This window comes from Dasypus novemcinctus, chromosome 8 (assembly GCF_030445035.2).
Source record: "Dasypus novemcinctus isolate mDasNov1 chromosome 8, mDasNov1.1.hap2, whole genome shotgun sequence".
In the NCBI taxonomy this organism is placed as follows: Eukaryota; Metazoa; Chordata; class Mammalia; order Cingulata; family Dasypodidae; genus Dasypus; species Dasypus novemcinctus.
The window spans coordinates 84,938,039-84,959,380 of NC_080680.1; positions in this window are offsets into that span (position 1 = coordinate 84,938,039).

A 21,342-nucleotide genomic window follows, 5' to 3' on the forward strand; every position below is an offset into this window, starting at 1 on the left:
AAACTATGATACAACTCCATAGTGGAATACTATACAGCCATGAATAAGAATGTGACTGATCTATATGTATTGCTTTGAGAAAATCTCCAGAATAAATGGTTAAGTAAAATAACAATGATGACAACAACAAAAGTATAGATCAATGTACAGTGTACATACAATATACGATATAAATGCATATAGTATACATAGTATAGAACAAGGAAGAAATGAGAATGTATGTAATATATGTATATACCCCTATTTATTTGTGTTTGCATATAGAATCTTGGCGAAAGAATAAGAAGCTAATAAAAATGCTTACCTGCGGTGACAGGATAATATGAGATGAATAGGAGAGTGGGAACCAGACTTCTCAGTGTACACCTTCCAATGTGGTTTTGATTATGGAGTCATGGAATCGCTCTGTTAAAAAGCTCAGGCAGTCGAGCATTGCCAATAGGAGTCTGAGTTCTAACACGAGACTGCTGGGCTGTGAACTGGGCTCCCCTACTTGACATCCATAAGCCCTGGGGTGAGTTACCTCCTGAGTTACCTCTAAACCTTCTGCTTTCAGCTGAGGGTGACAACAGCCCCCTTTCCCCCCAGGTTTGCTGGAAACGTGAAGAAATGTCCACAAGGCACTGTGGACAAAAGCCTGGCACAGACATTAGCCACCTCCATCTTCTGACCCTAAATCTTTCATTCTATTAAGCGGGCAGTGGGGACCAGGGGGTTCAGGGCCAGTGGGTGAAAAGAAAACCAGTGCTAACAGCATTCACCATGCCATTCCGTACCTTTGCCTTTTTACAAGAATTTCCCCAGACCTTGCTTATTTGTTCTTGAAGTAATCTAAACGTCTGTTTACAGATAGGGAGACTGAGGCCCTGAGAGGCCAAATGAGTGGCAGCCTGGCCCCATGTGCTCTGCTCTCTCGCCTGCCCAGCCCTGGCCTCACCTCCTGCGGGAAGCCAGACCTGACCCTGGCCCTGGCCCAGCAGGGTCCTGTTCTCCCAGCAGAGCCCTTTTCTAGGCTGGAGGAAGAAACCAGGGAGGCCGTGGGAGGCTCCTGGGAAGGCTGGGCCCAAGGAGCAGCCCCACGAAGAGCCACGTGCAGGGCAGTGGGACTGGCAGCTGTCACTCAGCGGAGGCATCCCCCACTGTTGCGCATGCCGAGTGGGTGGGGCCGCGGGACGCTTATGCGGGGAGCTTAACCTGGGGATTGAGTCCTGCTTGGCCACTCACAGGTGACCTCCGGCAAGTTACTGAAGTTGCGTAAATTGTGCTTAACGGCCTGCATTTGTAAAAGGTCACCGAGAAAACCCACCTCACAGCCCTCTCGAAAGGACGCCCTCAGAAAATGCTAACAAAGCACTTGTCACCATGCCTGGCCCCAGTAGACAGTGAGCTGTTATTATTTTCTACTCTCTGTCATGCATGTGCTATAGGAAGTGGTGTGTTCGACCTGTATTTCATTTAGATTGCCTACAGGGAAATCATGAAACAGGCTATTTGGAATTAACACAGTAATTAAAACATTAATAATTAGCTGACATTTAAATTCTCTGTGCCTCAGTCATCTTATCTATAAAGTGGGGCTATTGCCTACCTCATGGGTTGCTATGAGGAGCCAGAGATAATGCATGTATGGCAAAGAGCCTGGCACATAATAAGGGGCTAACCAATGTCGGCTAGTAATTATTATTATTATTAGTTAATAAGGCAGCTGGTCTGGCTCTGTTTATCCAAAACTGGCTTGTTTTTTTTTAACCAGGTGGCTCACATCATTCCGAGCCTTGGCATCATACAGGCACATCCCTACTGAGGATAAATCCTGCTTCCTTATGTGGACACAAGCACATTATGACCACCGGATACCATTCCATGCTTGGGAAGACTTTAACTCGGACCCCTGAGAGATGACCAGTCAGTGAGTCTCCATTGAGGGCTCTAATGTGACAGATGCCAGTGGGAGCTCAAAAGAAAAGGAGCTGCCCCTACCCTTGGAGAGCCCCTCCCTTCCATGCCATCTACTCCTCACTCCAAACTTGAACATTTGTGGTTTCTGGTGCGTGAGTCTGGTGCGTGAGGCACCCTCCTCTCCGCCTTTGCTTGTGCTGTTCCCCTTGCCAAGAATTCTATCCTCCCCTTCCTCCTTTTCTGCATAGGTTGAAATTCTTTGCAAATAAGAAAGAGTCCCAGGTCAAAGAGTAACATCCACCAGTCCTGTCTGCTATAGCCACAGCCCCCGAGGTCCTGGAGTAACCTCCACAAGGCAGGGGCCATCAACTGGCAGAACCAAAGGAGAGGAACGAGCTAGCCATGGGCATCAAGTGACACATGGGACAGAGCATAGTCCAGTGATAGCGTTCACACAGATTTCATAAAATCCTAAATTATACCATTCCCCCAAGTTTATTCTCGAAACAACAGCTTTATTGAGAAATAATTCACGGGCGGTACAAATTCACTGACTTTTAGTATAGGGTTGTGCATCCTTCACCACAATCACTTCAAAGTATCTTCATTGTGCTAAAAAGAAACCTTGCTCCTGTTTGGCATCAGTGTGCAATTTCCCCATCTCCATCAGCCCTAAGCAACCATGAATTTATTTTGTCTACAGATTTGCCTATTCATATAAACCTCTCATATAAATGGAATTATACAATATATGGGTTTTTTTTTAATTACTGAAGTATATCACTCACACATAAACACACATAAACAATAAGTGTAATAATTGTGAACTTATAAAACAAACACACATAGCATCATACAGGACTCTCATAACTCACCTGACCACCAATACCTTGCATTGTTGTTAAACATTTTAAACTAATGATTAAAGAACATGGTCAAAATATTACTACTAACCAAAGTATTTTCCCCAAACCCACCCTATTATCCCTATTATTATTATTAGCTTTATATCATTTATATATGAGCATACCTAAACAATAAGTGTATAGTAAAAGTTGTGAACTTACAAAGCAAACATGCGTAACATCATACAGGGGTCCCATACATCAACCCTCCACCAACACCTTGCATTGTCGTGAGACATTTGTTACAGATTATGAAAGAGTATTGTCAAAATCTTACTAGTAATTATAGTTCTTATCTTACATTTGGTGTATTTTCCCCCAACCTACCCTATAATTATTTTTTAATTTATTTTTTATGACAGAAGGTGTGCAGAATTCCCAAACAGCATCCATCTATCAACACACCACACTGTGATGGAACATTTATTACAGATCAAATAATATCTGATTGTTACCACATCAATAGTGCACATTTGGCACACATTCTCCATACTACTCCATTATCAACACAGTACATCTTTGGCATAGATGCAAACATATTACATTATTACTGCTACCCACAGTCCATAGGTCAACTCCAGTTGTATTTTTCCCAAGCTTCTCCACATTCCTACCACCCTGCAGTAGTGATGTACATTTGCTCTAGCTCACAAAGGACACACTCACATTTGTACCATCAACCATAGTTCTCATCCACCTCTTGGTTTACTGTGCTACTCAGTTCCTAGATTATTCTCTAGCATTCTGACAATTGGCATTTACATCCCTAGACTACCATTTTCAGCCACATCCTCATTTGTAAACTAGCTGTTACTCACTATTTCTTACCATTCACTCTATACATTTCCACACTTTTACATTAAAGCTAATTAAAATGTCTATATACATTAAATATCAGTAGTCCATCTCAGTCCTCCTCTTACCTCCTTTAAGAATCCACTACCTACCACCAGGGCTTGAAGATATTTTCCTACAATTTATTCTAGAAGTTGTATGGTTCTTGCTTTTATATTTAGTGTTTTGATCCATTTTGAGTTAATTTTTGGATAAGGTGTGAGATAGGGGTCCTCTTTCCTTCTTTTGACTATGGATATCCATAACTGGATATGGATATCCAGCACCATTTGTTGAATGGACTGTTCTGCCTGAGCTGTGTGGGTTTGACAGCCTAATCAAAAATTGCTTGACCATATATGTGAAGGTCTGTTTCTAAACCACAAATTTGGTTCCATTTGTCTATGTGTGTGTCTTTATGCCTGTATCATGCTGTTTTTACCTCTATAGCTAGGTAATATAATTTAAAGTCTGGAGATGAGAGTTCACTTTTTCTTTTCAAGATGTTTCTGGCTATTCAGGACCCCTTACCCTTTCAAATAAAATTGAAAATTGTGTTTTCAATTTAAAAAAAATGCTGGTGGAATTTCTATTGGATTGCATTGAATCTGTATATCAATTTGAGTAGAACTGATGTCTTTATGATATTTAGTCTTCCAATCCATGAGCATGGAATGTTCTTCCAGTTATTTAGGACTTTTTAAAATTTCTTTTAACTTGAGTTGCAGTTTTCTGAATATGAGTGCTTTATGTAATAGGTTAAGTTAATTCCTATTTGAATTTTATCTGTCATATTTTATTGTCCCCACTCTTTTGACACTTTTAGTTACTTTTATTGACATAATCATCATTTCTGGATGCTCTTCCAGGCCTTTCTCTCCTGTCTTTTCTTTTCAGGCTCTAGCACACCCTTTAGCATTTCTTGAAAATCTGGTCTTTTGGTTAGAAATTCTCTTAGTTTCTGTGTACCTGTGAATATTCTAATCTCGCCCTCATTTTTGAAAGACAAACTTGCCGGATATAAGATTCCTGGCTGGAAGTTTTTCTCTTGTAGTATGTTATGTTGCCTCCATGGTTTCTGATGAGAAATCAGCACTTAATCTTATTGGGTATCCCTTATATGTTATGCATTGCTTTTCTCTTGCTGTTCTCAGAATTCTCTCTGTCTTTGGCATGTGACATTCTGATTGTATGTGTCTCAGAGTTGGTCTATTTGGATTTTTTCAGATGGGAGTACGTTGTGCTTCTTTTTTTTTTTTTTTTAAAGATTTATTTATTTATTTAATTTCCCCCCCTCCCCTGGTTGTCTGTTCTTGGTGTCTATTTGCTGCGTCTTGTTTCTTTGTCCGCTTCTGTTGTCGTCAGCGGCATGGGAAGTGTGGGTGGCGCCATTTCTGGGCAGGCTGCTCTTTCTTTTTCACGCTGGGCGGCTCTCCTCACGGGCGCACTCCTTGCGCGTGGGGGCCACGCGGGGGACACCCTTGCGTGGCACGGCACTCCTTGCGCGCATCAGCGCTGCGCCTGGCCAGCTCCACACGGGTCAAGGAGGCCCGGGGTTTGAACCGCGGACCTCCCATATGGTAGACGGACGCCCTAACCACTGGGCCAAAGTTCGTTTCCCCACGTTGTGCTTCTTGAACGTGGATATCTATGTCCTTCAATAGGGTTGAGAGATTTTCTTCCATTATTTATTCAACTATTCCTTCTGCCCCTTTTCCCTTCTCTTCTCCTTCTGGGACACCCAAGACATGTATGTTTGCATGTCTTTTGCTGTCTTTAAATTCCCTGAGACCTTGTTCAATTTTTTCCATTCTTTTCTTCATCTGTTCTTTTGTATGTTCATTTTCAGAGGCCATTTCTTCAAACTCACCAATCCTTTCTTCTGCCTCCACAAATCTGCTATTATATAATTACGACATTTTAAAAATTTCATTTATTGTGTCTTTCATTCCCATAAGATCTGCTATTTTTCTATATATGCTTTCAAATTCTCCTTTGAGCTTGTCCAATGTCTTTTTAATATCCTTAATCTCTTTAGCCATCTCATTGAATTTATTAAGGAGATTTGTTTAAACATCTATGATTATTGGTCTCAACTCCTTTATGTCATCTGGAGGCTTATCTTGTTCCTTTAACTGGGCCATATCTTCCTGTTTCTTGGTGTGGATTGTAATTTTTTGTTGGTGTTTTGGCATCTGGCTTACTAGAGTATTCTGGGTGCAGTTTTTCTCTTTAGTTTAGGGCTTCCTGCCCTTTATCCCTTGCTGGTTGTGTAGTAGGAGCCAAGGATGTAGTTGGTGCTGTAAGCTGTGGAGGCTCAAGCTGCCCTCATTGTCCCAGGAACCGATGAAGCTTCTCCCAACTTTCTCCTTTGCTAGGGGTAGGACAGAGTCACAGCTGTTTGGAATAATCCAAGTCATGCAGGCCTAGGCTGTATTTGCCTGGAGAGACTGATGAGCTTCATGCCCCTTTCTCCTCTGCGTGGGGCGGGGATGGAGCTGCAGGTGTGGGCAGCAATCTATGCAGTGCATGTCCAAGATGACCGCAGTTGCCCCAGTAGACTTCTGGTTATCAGTCTGTGCCAGCCAAAGGTACCTGCAGTTACCTGGATAGGCTGGTACAGGGCGTACCAGCCTCCTCCTTGCCAGAGGTGGAGCTGAAGCCTAGGCTAGGACTGCAGGCCAATCTGGATGAAAGAAATCAGTTCCTACAGTCACCGTGATTTTTGGTCCTGGCTTCCCCTCAGGCTAGGGGTGGATTCAAAATAGTGGCTACCAGCCTCTTTCTAACTTGGACAGATTTATACCCTAGCTGTTCCTAGGGCTAAACCTTAGCCAGCTGAGTCTGCTAATCAGTAGCCAAAATCAGTGGCCAACTGTCTCTTCCTCCCCTGTTTTTGGGAAATGGAGCTTCCAATTCCATGCACAGAATAGCTCCTGGGGCAGAGCCAGAGTAGGATAATCACCAGCCTCCCCAGTGTGGCCTGTAATTTCCTGGAGAGGCTAGATCCAGTTCCCCAGCTTCCTCCCTCCCAAGGTGGGGCTGGGACTTAGTCTAGACCTGCAATCTGATCTGGATGGAAAGAAGCCAGTCCCTACCAGCACTGTGGTTTTTAGTCCACTCCACTTCCCCTTGTGCCAGGTACAGAGTTAAGATGGCAGCTACCAGCCTCTTTCTGACTAGGACAGGTTCAAACTTCAGCTGTTCTCAGGATTATACTTTAGCCCACTGAATTTACTCATCAGTAGCTGAAGTTTTAGGAAGTGGAGCTTTCAATTCCAGCCACAGAACAGCTCCTGAGGCAGCTTGTGCTTCCAGTGGAGGATGGGCACTGGCCTCCATGGTGTAGAGGGCTTTACTTATGAATCTTTTCTGCAGATGGACAGTCTGTCTCCTCCTTCCATTCCTTCAAGGATGTGGCAGGATGCTCTTCTGGTCTCCTGGAGCCCCCAAACAGGTACTTCAGCTAGCTCCAGAGAGCTCTGGGTATTTACTAACTGCCCTGTAGCAGGGGATGAGTCTAGGAGCTCCTTTCTCTGCTGCTATCTTGCTGGTTGTCCAATATATGGCTCTTTGTTACAGGCTGCTTCTTTTACTGAGCACAATGTTTTCAAGGTTCATCCATGTTGTAGCATGTATTAGTACTTCATTCTTTTTATGGCTGAATAAATATTCCAGTGAATGGGTTATACCACATTTTGCTTATCCAGTCATCCATTGATGGACAGTTGGGTTGTTTCCACTTTTGGGATATGAATAATGCTGCTATGAACATTCATATGCAAGTTTTTGTGTGGACATGTTCTTTCATTTCTTTTGGGTGTATACCCAGGAATAGAATTGCTAGATGACATGGTAATTCTATGTTTAACTATTTTAGAAACTGCCAACGTGCCTACATCATTACACATTCCTACCAGAAATGTGTGAAGGTACCAATTTCTTCACATCCTCACAACACTTGTTATTATCTATCTCTGTGATTATAGCCACTCTAGTGAAGTGGTATCTTACTGTGATTTTGATTTGCATTTCGCTGATAGCTAATGATGTTAAGCATCTTCTCATGTGCTTATTTAGCCAGGGCTCTTTCCCATGCAAGTGACAGAAACCTACCTCAGATCAGCTTAAGTTCAAAGGACACAGTCATTTAGGTGAGCAGCCCACAGAAAGGGAGTGGTTGGTTGAAGTTTGTCTGGATCCAGAGACTTGAAGAAGGTCAGGGATTTCTCTCTGGCTCTCCCTCTCTCATTCCAGCTCTTCTTTGTAGGTGGGCCCCATTCTCTCCGTCTCCTCCGCATATGGTCAACTCTGGGGCCAGGCCAGCCCCAGTCTTCCACTCCTTACCAGTGGGGAGACGGAAGACCTTCCCCAGATCCAGCATGAAAATGCCCAGGAAAGGATTTCTCCTGGCCTGGCTTGAGTCACATGTCCCCTCACGGCCCAATCATTGTTCTAGACAGCACTACTCACTCACACGAACTCCCTGAAGGAAAGTGGGTTTTCCAAACCAGGTGAATGGAGGAAGGGTGCTGGACAAAATGTATACACTGTTGGAGGGGGAAAGGAAGGAGGAAACAAGAACAGGAGAGAAGGGATAAATTCACCTTAAAATTCAACTTAAAATTCAGTTTTCCAGAATGGTCCCTCCTTCCCTTTTCCTTCTCCACCCCGCACTTCCCTGGGGACAGGTTTTAAGGTCCTAATCTCCTATGACACCTCAAACAGGTCCAGGTGTCTTACACTCAATGCGCCTTCATATGCCTTGCTATGTCCATATAACCCCAAGCCTACTACACATACCTCAGTTTCAAAGCAACTGATTTTTAACTTTAATGTATGTGCTTATAAAGGGAACTTTATATTGCCACAGAAAATGGAGAATCAGTATTACTTACTACAAGTATAAGACAACTATAAAAATAAATACAATGAAAATGAAACAGTGCTGTCAATTTTCTAGAGACACTGTTTCCATCAGAGGCCAGGTACCTGAAGACACCAGCTCCTCACTTAAAAGAAAGATTAGCAGGCAGTAAGTGTTAAAGACTCAGGAGCATTGGAGTCAGAAATTTCCCTTTAAGCAATCTGAAGGTTAAAGGGGAATTGGAAAGGGAGTAATTCTCACTGTGATTTAATGTTATTCAGCACCATGCCCAATTCTACTAAAACCCTTCCACTAACCACCAGGGCCACACATCCCACTTGTTGGCAGACAGTAAAAGAATCCATAAGGAGACTCCACTGGGGGTCCCTATGCCAGATTTCAAAAAACCAAATAACTACATTTGCCATACCATTCATCTCTGCTTCACTCTGGGGTCCTGGAGTTGGGGAGGGTGGGGGTCTAACAGACTCCAAGATCCAATCCAAGGGTTCCCTAAGGGTCCCAGGACAGGCCTTGGGCAAAGGCCAGGGCTGGCCATGCTTGCTCCCACAGAGGTTCCTATCCAACCCTGTTGTGCCTGCCCCATTGCCTCTCCCACTCCATCAGGGTGGGCCGATGAGTGGAGAGCACTCATTTTGATAACTTGAGGCCCCTAAGCCATTGACCGGCAGAGACAACCCCACCGTAGGGCTAAATTATTTGTAAAATAACGATGTGATTGGAAAAGCTAGAACAAGTCCTCCCGGGCCTCGTTTCAAGAGGAAGAGCATGTACAATTGCAGATCCTCAGCGAAGCAGTGGGCTGGGTTGGCTGTCACTGTTTTTATTAATTGCAAAGACATCAGCTTTCTGTCGCTGCTTTCTAATTTATATTTCAGTAGCAGGGGGTCGTGAGAAGGAGGCGGAGGAAATCCCCATTTAAAAAAAGAAATTGAAGTCAGCATTGAGAACTCAAAAACCAGGTGGGGAGGAACTCTTAATAACTGGTTAAGTTTATTTCGGGGGTTTCTGGAGAGAAGGGTGGAACATGAGACTTGCTTATTGAAAAGAAGTTATTGATTGCTGGAAATCAATAGCAGTAAAGAGCTCTGTCGGAATTGCTGGCTTTGAAGGACTCAGAAATCACTTCCTTTCTTGCTTTCTTTCCCTGCCAGGACTCTGAGAGCTTTCATCTCACGACAGGTGAGTTTAGAGTTGCACAGTGCTTAGTGCAGGCAGAGATTTCACTCTCTTGCATCTAAACACAAAGGCCTTCATTCCCATGTTGGATGGCACGAGATGTCATTGCCTGGTTGCAGATGGGCTTTGTCCCTATGGAAATCAATGACTTTCCTGATAAGGGCTCTTAGTGGTTGGGGGTGAGGGGCCTGGGAGGCAGGAGGGGAGGCTGCCCTACATAATGGGTTCCTAACAGACTTGAGAAAGCTTTGTTGTGTCCCCCGTGGGTCTCCTGAAACCAAACCTTCAGCTGGGGATTGGCCATGGAGAAGGAAAGACCCGAGTGGTGGGAAGGCGGCTAATAAATGAGGGAGGGGATGAAGCGCCACTGAAGCTGAAACAGCTGCGCTGACTTCATTTCCAAACATGGGGCCCTCTAACCAGAACAAGCCGAAATTAACAAGAAATGAAGACTGTTGGGAGTAAAGTAAGACTGGATAAAAATGAGAATTAAGCAGTTATGAGCTCTGATCAATGCTGAGATGAGGCTAATAATGGTTCGTGTTTCTTCTGCCATTGGCTTGTGATAGGCCCAAATTCTTGACACAGGTTCTTCCCTTCCTTTTCAAAATCCCTTTGTGGGGGAGCAGGAGAGTCAAGAGGGGCAGACTGAGGTCCTCCTCCCTGCTCTGCGGCTGCTGGAAGTGGTGGGAGTGCTCAAGGGGAGGCCCTTGGAGGGAGGGGGGCGGAGGGGCTGGGGCTCTCCCTGGGGCTGTCCCCTCACCTGAATCCCTCTGGGTAAACAGCTGCACCATCAGCACATCAGGGCCACGTGCATCCAAGGGCCCTGGAGGAATTACCTAACCTACTTAGTATTTTGGGAAAATTACAGAGGAAAAAGCTGGGACCAAAAATGCAAAGTGATCTAAATATGCTACAAATATTCCAGGAAAAAACAGTGGAGATATTCTCACGTCACTCACCCAGGCCTTGAACGCGAGCCTTAAGGCTTCCTCCCGCGGGACTAATGGATTGACCCGCTCCCTTTTTGGCTTAGTTGAATGTTTTATTTCCTCCAATCAACCTGTTACTAGAGCCAATCAATTTGATAGATTTCCGCAATGAAACGACCTGCTGTTGAACAGGTTGTCTCGAGCACTAGGGACTGAGCTTAGCCAAACCTTGTACACATGGTAACAACGGCTGCCGATTGAGCCACAGGCACGTTCCAGAGCCTGAATGCCAAGACCTTTCCTACAGCATCTGACTTCATGTACCAAACAACTGCTGAGACAAGTGTTCCATCCCCGGGCTGTCCAGGAGGAGGCTCAGGTCAGAAAGTTATACCCTTTGCTCAAAAAGGAGGCAGGAGACACACCCAATCAGTTTATTGAGCTGTTACATCTTGACTGGGTATTGCACAATCTGGCCTTGCTTCCCTCTTAACTCCAGTGATGCATTGAGCCTTAGATGCAAAGGAATTTAGAGGAAGCAGGGCCATGCCCAGCCCAACAAACTTCATCATGGTTTGTTTTACATTTTTACAACCACCTGCCCTCGACCTCCCAAACTTCTCTAATTCTGGGCCAGACTTCCTTGTGTCTCTGGCCTCTCCTTTTGTCTCCTCTCCTTTCCTCACCCTCCGCTCCCCTCCTTTTTCTTTTTTCCCTTTTTTTTCTCTCTCTTTCTTAATGCTAGGGTTCTTCCAGGCATGGTTGCATTTGGGACATTAGATGCTTGCTATAGATTTGCATAAATATATTTCATAATTGTTGCTAAGTTGAATGACGTTTTTTAGTTGCATAACAATTTACCATATAAAAGAATCCCAAAGCAAGTAGTTCTGCAAAGTAAAGAGGATGGACATCTGTCAGGGCTATCGTGGATCACGTTTCTGTATTTGGGGTGAGGGTAAGGATGGGGAATAGGGGTTGAGTTTAGTGTGAGTTTAGTTCTCGGCTTCCTTCCAACTCTAAGATTCCATGCTTCAAGTGTTTTGACATTCTTAGTAATTACCCCATCCCCTAGTTTAACTTTCTCTGTGTTTATATTTTATATAACAAGTATCCTTTACAATGAACTACATCTGAAATTCTACAGGATTTAATTTCTTCAACCCATAAATGACATTTTAAAAAGAATATGATAGTCTACTGAGTTGAAACACATCCACCAAAAACAATTAGTGGTCCTTGTTTGGGTCCTGATTCAAATAAACCAACTGTAGAGACATTTTCAGGCAGTCAGGGAAAAACTGAGTAAGTATAAGGTGTTAGGTGACATGTCATAAGGAATTATTTTAAATTGTGTTAAATATGACAATGGTTTTGTGGTTATGTTAAAAAAGGAAAAAAGCCCTTATCTGTTAGAGGTGCATTATAAAGTAATTACTGGTGCAATGATATGATGGGATTTGCCTTAAAGTGTTCCAGAACAAAAAATGGGGCCATGGGGGAGAAGAAATACAAATCGCAAAGTGTTGAATTGTTGAAACTGGTTGATGGGTACATGGGAGCTCATATTCATTCTTTTTGTGTATGTTTGAAATTTTCCAAAATAAAAAGCCGAAGTTTTAAAACAAGGGCCACATTTGTATATTTGAAAACAGCCTGCACCAATTTCTGCTTTCATCAGAACCCTCATCTCTTCTTGTCTCTGTGTGTAGTGAGTAAGTGTGTGGGAATCCTCTATTTGCTCATTGGTCTGTAAGATCCTTGGGGGCAAAGGGCACTTGACATCTCCTCCCAGCACAGATGGAAGCCTGAGTCCAGCAGGTATTTAAGACATGTCCTTGGTCAGCCAATCAAGTGTTACAGAGATTATTCAAGGAAACTCATCTGACATCCTTAAGACTGTGAACTCCCTAGCAACGTGATTTCCTATTGAGAGAAGCAGGTTGTCTAAGCTTATTCATCCTTCTATTGGGGTACCGTGGATAGCTGTAAAATTAGATTTTATTAAAACATTGGCCATAATATATTATGAAACTTTCCTTAAGAAATGAATTCTTACTTTGCAATGAATTCTTTGGGAAAGAACCTGACTTCGCAAACGGAATGGTACACACACACCAACTGAAGATCAATGACAGAGCGTGGGGCTTCGCTGGGGGTGTGTGGAACTGGTGTTTGTTCTGCTCTATCTTATTTAACATCTTTAATAATGATCTGGAAGATGGAGTAAATAGCGCACTAATGAAATTTGCATAAGATCCTTAATTGGGAGGTGTCGCTATCACCAAGAAGGGCAGAGAAGGAATGTAGAGGCTTCAAAGGGAGTTAAAGATATCGATGGAAAATATGAAATAAGATTTGGCTAAGAGGGAGAAAGACAAATTCAATTGGGAGGTAAGTCTAAAACAGGATATTCCCTGGAGAGAAGAACAATGCAGAAATATTGCTGAAAGAGGCTCAGACAGAGGGCAACCTTAGCTGGAAATGTGATGTGGGAAAAAAATCATCAAGATTACGGAGGGATTTCTAAAGGAGATTTGCTGGTAGTGACATTCCGTGGGGGCCTGGAGTTTCTTAGATCCAGAGACTACATCCTGCTGAACAAGTCACTCAGGACCCAGACCCTCTGCCTGGGGAAGTGTCATCGTTAAAGGGTGGTAGTTTTCTTTGAGAGGTCGCATCTGGTCCCTTGATTGCTAGATGTACAACTCAGAAGCTCCTTCCTCTGGGAGGCCACTGCAGACCAGAAAGATTTGGCCCCTGGAAGGTGATAGACTCTGGCCAGTCAGGCTGACCCAACAGGCAGTCCCTTTGAGGTTTCCTGGACCCACAGAAATAGTGGTTTTTGGAAATGGTTCCCAGAGTTCAGGAAATTGTGGAGCTTGGGCTGCTCTGCATTGTGGAACTGTAGCCTGTTCTGAGAGGCCAATACCATTTCTGCTCATTCACTCAACAAATACTTTGTGAACGGCCACTAGGGTGTCTAGGCATATGAGGTACAGGGCAGGCGACAATCAGACTTTGTCTCTGTCCTCCTGGAGCTTACAATCTAGTGATTACCTGCTTCTAAAGGAATCAAGAGAAGAGTGGTGATACGATTAGATTCTTTTCTAGGACAACATCATCCTTCAGATGATTGCATGAGCCCAAAAAGTTGGATACAAGAAAACCAGGAGGCAGGCAGGCAACAAGTGTGTGGTTAAAGAAGATGGCAAGGGATCTGGAAAGATGAAGATAAAAAACAAGAACAAGAAAGGAAGCTGTGGATCACAGCCATGTCCTAATATACTGATCTAAAATGGTAGTTTTCAAGCGCTGACTCCCGGGCTAATGGCCATCTGGGATCTTGGGTCTGCAATTCAGTGAGCCAATAACTTTGAGTTAACTTACCTTTGGAGTTAGCAAAAGCTTCAACGTTTACTAGTTGTATGACCTTGGGCAAGGCATTTGCCTTCCCTGAAACTCAGTTTTGTCTTCTATAAAATGGAAAATTAACAGCATCTACCTCCTGGGGGAAGTAGAAAGTGCTTAATACTGTGCCTGATACTTGTGAGCATTCAGTCAAAACTAACTTACTACCTTATGACTATGGACAGGACAATGGGCAACACTGGCATTTTCTGAGCATCTTGGAATAGACTCTCAACCAGTCCCTGTTACTTTTCTATCTGTCTGGAACTATGTCAACAAGCTTTCACTCTCCCAGGTGTGTAATATCAGGGAAATGTGGGCTATAACCTGTTTTCTGTGCAGACTTTTTCCCCAGTCTTCTCTATGTAAGGTCATTTTTCCACACTCTTCATTTATTATTCACCAAACATTTCTCGAGTGCCTTTGTGTGCCAGCGCTGTGGATACGAAGATGAATAAGCCCCACCCTGCAGCCAGGATCCTTCTAGTCCAGAAGATAGCTCAACAAACTGCAGCATCTTTCATTTCCTGACCTGTGCCAAGTAGCTTGGTTCCTAAAGACAGCCCTTTTCTCTGTCTTCTTCCATCTTTGGAATTTGAACTTCTTCATGCTTTACTGCCACTTTTCTGACTTCTATGACCAAATATCACTAAGACTGAAGCAATGTGCTTGGAGTAAGGGAGACCCAGATTAGAAACCCAGCTCTACCTCTAGTTTGCTTTATGACCATGGAGAAATTACTTTACCTTTCTGAGCCTCAGTCTTCTCAGCTGGGAAATGGAAATAATAGAGTCCACTTCTTAAAACTGCTGTGAGCCTTGAATGAGATAAATCACCTGCTGTCAAAGCCCATTTCCTGACTGGCTAGAAGCCCTCCAGAGACAGTATTAGGCTGTGACTAAGCTAATAGCTCTAATCAAATGATCTTACCCATGTCAGTAATATGCATTATTTACCCAATAAAATCAAAAGACTGGGAAGTGGATGTGACTCAAGTGATAAGACCTCTGTCTACCATATGGGAGAAGCCAGATTTGATCCCTGGGCCCTCCTGGTGAAAAAAAAGAAGAGAAAGTGTGCCCATGCGGTGAGCCAGTGCCTGTGGGGCGAGTCGAGTGCCCATGTGGTGAGCCGAGTGCCTGCGCAGCGAACTGAGTGCCCATGTAGGTGTCCACACAGCAAGCTGAGTGCCCATGTAGTGAGCCAAGTGCCACACAAATGCCCACATGGCAAGCCAAATGCTTGCACGGCAAGCCAGTGCCTGCGCGGCGAGCCAGTGCTCACGCAAGTGAGTCATGCTGCAAGATGATGATGCAAAAAAAGAGAAACAAAGGGAAGAGTCAAGGTGAAGCTCAGCAGAGACCAGGAACTGAAGTGGTGCAATTGACAGGGAACCTCTTTCCACATCAGAGGTCCCCAGGATCTAATCTTGGTGAATCCTAGAGGAGAAAGACGAGAAGACAGAGAAATAGATACAGAAGGTCACACAGTAAATGGGCACAGACAGCAAAAACAGCAGGGGGGGAGAGGGGAATGGGGAGGGGGGAAAAGAATTACTTTATTTTTAAAAAAATCCAAGGACTTATTTCATTTTGTTTAATTTTTTATCTATTTCCAAAAGGCCAAACTATCTTAAAACCATTGACCTTGTGACCTTGATGAGGTTATCCCTATTCTGGGCCCTGATTTCCCTACCTGTAAAAGAAGAGGGCTGGATGCTCCATAATCTCTAAGGCCTCTCCCATTTCCCAAAGTCTAGGTTTCCATGGCTGAGTTGGGGCAGGGAATGAGACCCTCATTTCCTGATTCTTTGAAGTGTCAAAGCAGGTATCAGGCAGAAAGAATGGAGCAGTATTGCAAAGTGTAGAGTCATGGGGAGGAGGGAGGGATGATTTAGCTGGGTCTGAGGAGGCATGATTGATGAAATTTAGGAACAGTCGATGCAGAACTAAATATCAAGGAGAAGCTCTCTGACAGTGAGAGATCGCCCTTCTTAGAAATTCCCAGCGTTTACAACAGAGATGGCCCAGCCCTCCTGAAGTGGGGCTCATGCAGGCCTTTGTTGGATGGGACTCTGGCTTCCATGGAAACAGAGCTGTTTAAAGCCTGTGGTGGCTAGAGGTGTGGGGAGTTTGAGAGCCTGGGAGCCCCTCTTTCAACCAGCAGCTTCCTAGGCACAAAGAGGTAGAGACCCTGAATGGGCCCTGAAAGCCATCTGAGTAATGCTGGGATCAGTTGGGCTTCCATCTACCGGGCACTGCTGGGCCAGACACCCCCAGGAATCTTTACAAAAGTGCTGTCCTGTCCCTGCCACTGCCCTGAGGCAGGAGTAGCTATCTAAATGGTACCGATAAGGAGACTGACGGCCAGGAAGGCTAAATGACTTGTCTGAGATCACACAGTGAGCAAGAGGTGGCAATGGGATTCAAAACCAGGTCTGCTTTGCAAGATAGCTTAATGCTGAACAGTACCACGCTGGTGCCCGAGTGGGTGCCCCAATTTTAATGCTGTCTCAGTAACGTTTCTTACATGAGGGAACTAAGGAATAGCACTTGATACTTTTATCTCAGCACACTTGCATACTAACCCTGTGAGACAGGAAATGTATTGTTTAACTTCCATTTTACAGATGAGAAAACTGAGGTGGACAGAAGTTGGTTGCAAAGTGATCAAATAAGTTTGTGACATAATCAGGCCTAGAATTCTACTATCCTAACTCCTAGTCCATTGCTTTTATTTATTTTTGATTTTTGTTTTCGAGTTATACCCTACTGTCATTTTTTTTTTTAATGGGAGCTTGAGGTCTGGTGAGAACCATTCCTTGAAAGGCAGACTATGTGGGATTTGGGCTGGCTCTGATGAAAGTTACCCAGGGAGTAGCCACGAATAGGGCGAAGTTGGAAGGAGAAGATTAAGGAGAGAAAGGCAGGTGCTTTCGAGCCAGACCTTTAACTTCTTGAGGCTCAGCCATCTCCTCTTCAAATGGGGCCTGATGAAACCTCCTACCTCCTACTCCTGCACCCCACCTCCACCATCCCTGTAAAGGGTTGCTCTTTGAAAAAAGGAGGCGTGGAAAACACCCAATGCGGTGCTGGCATATAGGTGCTCCACCCAGTGGTCCTGCTGTTACTGTGCAGAATGGGAGGGCTTGTCATACTAGAACTCAGTTGCCTCCCAAACTAGGGAATTGTTGATCCACACATTTTTAGGGAAGAGAGACACACTTCAAAGGAGCCTGAAACTCTGACTCTGCAGAGATTTTAATAAGCCTCAGAGCACAAATGAGTCTTGGCCCTTTCTGTCCCTCCCTCCTCAGAAGCTTTAAACAATGATCAAATCGCAGGTCCCTCACCAGGCATATAATGGTCAGCTTGTGCTGGGTGTCCCCGTCCAGGAACTTCTCGGCAGCGCCCACCCAGATCCCTGCCAGGCCCCTCTCTTTGCCCACTGCCTCCCATCCCCAACCCTTGCAGTGACCCCTTGTAGATGGAGCCTGGTATTTGCAAACAACTTAGGTACACATGCACACAATCAATATCACAAAAGATAAATCTGCAGCAATTGACTCCAGGCTGTGCTGTCACTAAGTGACGATGAAAAATGATCAGCACTTGAATACATTGCATTTTTATCTTTAAATCTTTCTACAGAAGCAGTGTCAATATCAGAGCACTAAATAATCTCTAGATAGCAGGAAGATGCAGGAACATCTTTTTTTTTCTTCATAGAAGATGGATGTAGCTTTTTCAGAGACCTTAAATACTGAAGCAAAGAATTAGCTCTCTAAATGCCCTGCAATGACTGGCCGCCTTGTCAGTCCTCTGAGGACGGTTTGAATACCTAACTCCTCTCTTCCATCAGTGTTCTTTAAATAACAGTGCTTGGCTCTGAGGACTTGGGGCCCTGTCCAAGCCCTAATGAATCCATCAATCAAAGCTTGCTGCATCTTCTTTTTCAAGCCAAGCTTGGTGAACCAACATGGGAAATTGAGGCATGGGGAAGTTAGAATTTTGTTTAACCAAAGTCATAGGAACCTATTTCCTGCCCCCCCTCCCAGAGTCAACCCCATTGTTCTTGAGGAAGGGACAGGACCAGCCTCACTTGGAGCCATAAAATGAAAGTTACGTGAACAACCAGATTGCTAGATTATCATCATCAAATGCTTGATGGTTCCTATTATGTGTTAGACACTGATCGACATTAGAAATGCAGAAAAATCAGCTTTACCCTTAAGAATTTGCAAGGCGTTGGGGTAGAAGGCCACATGCCTTTGCCTTGACTCATTTTCTTAGGATTGTAACCCCTGTCTATTGAGCAGCAACAGGGCCAGGCAGTGTGCTAAGAGCTTGGCTTGCACCTCAGCTGAGTGGTCTTACAGCAGGCCTGCAAGAGAGGCACCATCAACCCCAGTTTACAAGAGAGGCAACATCGCCAGCAATGCAGCCAGAGATTCAACCCGGATCTAAGTCCAAAGTCACCATCTGAATCCCTACAAGACCACTTGTTCCTGGCAGTGGTAGGTGAAATGACAGGAAGGGCAGCAGACTTGGGCTCAAGTCACGACCCTTTTTGGGCAACTTCCTCCCAAGTAAAGTGAGGAAGTCAGACTCAATGACCCCTGAGAGCCACCTCTACCTTTATAATCCTTGGTTATATGACTATTCTGAATGGATAGTAAGGCTGGGTCACTTAGCATTGTTGAATGCCTGCTGCATGCCTGATGTAGAGTTGACCTATCCCCACTCATGTGTACTGGTTTGCTGAGATGCTATTGAGCGATACATTTTCTGTTCACCAAGTGGAGAGAGACTAGAGGTATCCATCCTCCCCCATAAAATCATTTCAAGAAATAATTAAATATTAATCAGCTCTAGCATGCCTGGCACTTTTGAGAAGGTTGATATAGAACATGCAAAGAAGAAGAAAACAAAGTCTCTGACATGAAAATTTTTTGCAATTATGCTGGATAGAGGAGATTGATGCACAATATAATATCCTTTACAGCCAAGTAGGGGAAGAGAGGGCTGGGGAGGCTGCAGGGTGTGGAGACAGTATTGGGGTTTAGAGTCTAAAGCCTTCTGATCTGTAGTCAGTCACTAGGGAACTAGGGTAAGGTGCCCCAACTTTGGAGCTTATGACCGTCTTTAAACATGGATCTAGTAAAAACAGCATAGAACATATAAACTTAGACATTTGCTCCCTCTGAGAAATAGCCCTTGAATGCCTTGCTGACTTGGGAAACACTTAAATCTAATCAAAGTGACTAGAGCATATCTTCAGGACTGAAATGGTTAAGAAGGTGGTATCCTAATCAATTGTTTCTAACCTGTTCCTAAAGAGGAACTATTAACAAAAAAAAGTATTAGGACAACCAGCAAGATGGCAGCAGAGTAAGGAGCTCTAAGAGTCAGTTCATGCTACAGGGCAATTAGTAATAACCCAGAGCTATCTAAAGCACCTGTTTGGGGGCTCCAGGAGACCAGAAGAGCAACCTGCAACATCCTTGGAAGAATGGAAGGAGGAGACTGCCCATCTGCAGAGAAGATTCATGAGTAGAGCACTCCACGCCCATCCTCCACTGGCAGCAGAAGCCACCTCAGGAGCTCCACTTCCAAAAACGGGGGAGGAAGAGATAGTTGGGCACCAGCTTCAGCTACTGATTAGTAGATTCAGTGGGCTAAAGTATAATCCTAAGAACAACTAAAATTTGAACCTGTCCGAGTCAGAAAAAAGCCGGTAGTCGCCATCTTAATTTGTCCCCTGGCACAAGGGGAAGCAGGGCGGGCTGAAAACCACAGGTAGGGACCAGCTTCTTTCTATCTAGACCAGATTGCAGCTCTAGCCTAAGCCCCAGCTCCACCTCTGGCAGGGAGGAACCTGGGGGGACCTGCACCCACCTCTCTGGAAAAATACAGGCCATGCCACAGAGGCTGGTGATCATCCTACTCTGACAGCACAAGCTGCCTCAGGAGCTATTCTGTAGCTGGAATTGGAAGCTCCATTTCCCAAAAATGGGGGAGGAAGAGACAGTTGGCCCCTGACTTTAGCTTCTGATTGGTAGGTTTGGCTGACTGGAGTGTAATGCTAGGAACAGCTGCGGTTTGGGCCTGTCTGGGTCAGAGGGGGCTGGTAGCTGCCATTTTGACTCTTCCCCTGGCATGAGAGGAAGCCAGGCTGACTGAAAATCACTGTGACAGTAGGGACTGGCTTCTTTCCACCAGCCTGGACTGCAACCCTAGCCTAGGCTTCAGCCCCACCTCTAGCAGGGAGGAGGCTGGTGGGCCCTGCACCAGCCTCTCTGGGTAACTGCAGGTACATTAGGTTGGCACAGACTGAAATAATCATTTTGGACCCACACAGCATAGATCACTGCCCACATCTGCAGCTCCATACCCACCCCAGGCAGGGGAAGGAAGAGGCATGAAGCTTCATCGGTCTCTCTGGGCAACTACAGTCTAGGCCTGCATGACTTGGCTTATTACACACAGCTGTGGTTCTGTCCCTACCCCTGGTAAGGGAGAAAGTTGGGAGAAGCTTCATCTGCCCCTTGGGCAAGGCAGGCAGCTTGAGCATCCAGAGCTTACAGCATCAACAACATCCTTGGCTCCTACTACAGAACCAGCAAGAGAGAATGGGCAAGAAAGTCCTAAACTAAAGAGAGAAACTGCACCTAGAATAAATACTCTAGTAAGTCAGATGCCAAGATGCCAACAAAAAACTTACAATCCACACCAAGCAACAGGAAGATATGACCCATTTAAAAGAACAAGATAAGTCTCCAGATGACATAAAGAAGTTGAGGCAACTAATCATAGATGTTTAAACAAATCTCCTTAATAAATTCAATGCGATGGCTAAAGAGATAAAGATATTAAGAAGACATTGGACAAGACAAAGAAGAATTTGAAAGCATACGTAGAAAAATAGCAGATCTTACAGGAATGAAAGCCACAATAAATGAAATTAAAAATACACTGGAGGGAAACAGATGTGGCTCAACCAATTGGGCTCCCATCTACCATATAGGAGATCCTGGGTTCAATGCCCAGGGCCTCCTGGTGAGGGCAAGCTGGCCCATGTGGAGTGCCAGCCCTTGTAGGAAGGTGGCCCCACACAGGAAAGCTGCCCTGCATGGAAATGCTGCCTCATGTGGGGAAAAAGCCACCCCACACAGGAGTGCCGGCCAATGCGGAGAGCTGGTGCAGCAAGATGTCGCAATAAGAGACACAGAGGAGAGAAAATAAGAAGACGTAGCAGGGGAGCTGAGGTGGCACTCCCACTCCGGAAGGTCCCA